The 2,500-nt window shown below is 52.3% G+C and overlaps 1 pseudogene; it reads right to left on the bottom strand.

Annotated features, from left to right (window-relative positions):
• Window positions 1-2,500, bottom strand: part of LOC124401622 — a 13,997-nt pseudogene that overhangs the window by 4,320 nt on the left and 7,177 nt on the right.

Below are 2,500 nucleotides of genomic sequence, written 5' to 3'. Positions count from 1 at the left end.
TCGTTATTGTTTTGAAATTTGTTGTTGTTATACTTACAGCTATGAGGACTGACTCCGCCCCTCAGCCTGACTGTAGCCAATCAGAACATTATACAAACAAATGTATCATACATATTCAAAATAATGCACGTACTCGTGGGAAAATGGCCGCCAGGGAGCAGATGGTGAGGATGAGAAGCAGAACTTCACCCAGCACCAGCGTTACGTAGTTGACCGTCAGCCTTTTAGAGACAGAGACAGAAATAATTAGCCAATTAGGAAACGGCGTGTCTGATGTTTATTCTCCATGTTTAGATATTAAACGTCTCAGTGTGGGCTCCTGCAGTGCACATTTAGGCCAGCAGAGGGCAGTATAGCTGTGTGTTGTTCGAACTCACTGTGGATCGATGAGCATTTCCATAGCGGAGGTGAAGAGCAGAACGATGCAGCTGCAGCTGAATGCAACACCAGTCTGACGCTCCTTCTCTGCTGAGTAACGAGACTCAAGATCGGAATCGATGAAGCGTAGAGACAGAGCCGTGGTGCTCTTCTCCTTCATCCTACACCACACAGAGAGAGAGAGAGAGAGAGAGAGAGAGAGAGAGAGGAATAGAGAACTGTCCTGAAGTCTGAGCTCCATCCTCTTCCAACCTGTTCTAAACTTACAATAATCCAAAAAACTTGTAGTGTGTGTGTGTGTGTGTGTGTGTGTGTGTGTGTGTGTGTGTGTGTGTGTGTGATACTCACGTCTTCTCAGACTCTCTGTCCAGTAGAGCTTTGTTTAGGAGTCTGTTTAGATCCTGTTGGTTCTCCATCTCTCCATCTGACAGACTGCTCAACTGCAGCCTCTAAACGCAACCACAACCAGCACGTGTTAAACCTCCTACACCTTACACCCTGCACCCTATACACTACACCCTACCCCACACCCTACCCCACTCCCTACACCCTACCCCACACCCTGCACCCTACACCTTACACCTTACACCTGCACCCTATACACTTCACCCTACCCCACCCTACCCCACACCCTGCACCCTACACCCTACCCCACACCCTGCACCCTACACCTTACACCCTGCACCCTATACACTTCACCCTACCCCACACCTACCCCACACCCTGCACCCTATACACTACACTCTACCCCACACCCTGCACCCTACACCTTACACCTTACACCCTGCACCCTATACACTTCACCCTACCCCACACCCTACCCCACACCCTGCACCCTATACACTACACTCTACCCCACACCCTGCACCTACACCTTACACCTTACACCTTGCACCCTATACACTTCACCCTACCCCACACCCTACCCCACACCTGCACCCTATACACTACACTCTACCCCACACCCTGCACCCTATACACTACACTCTACCCCACACCCTGCACCCTACACCTTACACCTTACACCCTGCACCCTATACACTTCACCCTACCCCACACCCTACCCCACACCCTGCACCCTATACACTACACTCTACCCCACACCCTGCACCTATACACTACACTCTACCCCACACCCTGCACTCTACACCTTACACCTTACACCCTGCACCCTATACACTTCACCCTACCCCACACCCTACCCCACACACCCTGCACTACACCTTACACCTTACACCTTACACCCTGCACCCTATACACTTCACCTACCCCACACCCTGCACCCTATACACTACACTCTACCCCACACCTGCACCCTACACCTTACACCTTACACCCTGCACCCTATACACTTCACCCTACCCCACACCCTACCCCACACCCTGCACCCTATACACTACACTCTACCCCACACCCTGCACCCTACACCTTACACCTTACACCTGCACCCTATACACTTTACCCTACCCCACACCCTACCCCACACCCTGCACCCTATACACTACACTCTACCCCACACCCTGCACCCTATACACTACACTCTACCCCACACCCTGCACCCTATACACTACACCCTACCCCACACCCTGCACCCTACACTATATACCCAACACCCTACACCTTACACCTTACACCTGCACCCTATACACTTCACCCTACCCCACACCCTACCCCACACCCTGCACCCTACACCTACACCTACACCCTGCACCCTACACCTACACCTACACCCTGCACCCTACACCTACACCTACACCTTACACCTGCACCCTATACACTTCACCCTACCCCACACCCTGCACCCTACACCTTACACCTTACACCCTGCACCCTATACACTTCACCCTACCCCACACCCTACCCCACACCCTGCACCCTATACACTACACTCTACCCCACACCCTGCACCCTACACCTTACACCTTACACCTACACCTTACACCTTACACCCTGCACCCTATACACTTCACCCTACCCCACTCCCTACACCCTACACCTAACACCTTGTGTGAAGTGTGATCTTGACCTGACCTGTGTGTTTTCCTCGGCCGTATCATTAGCGACGCTATGAACTGAACACACACTTCTTGTGGTCTCTGTGGTGCCGATGAGTGGTGCAGAG

This window comes from Silurus meridionalis, chromosome 18, assembly GCF_014805685.1.
Source record: "Silurus meridionalis isolate SWU-2019-XX chromosome 18, ASM1480568v1, whole genome shotgun sequence".
NCBI classification, from domain to species: Eukaryota; Metazoa; Chordata; class Actinopteri; order Siluriformes; family Siluridae; genus Silurus; species Silurus meridionalis.
This window is presented reverse-complemented; position numbering and strand designations above follow the sequence as displayed.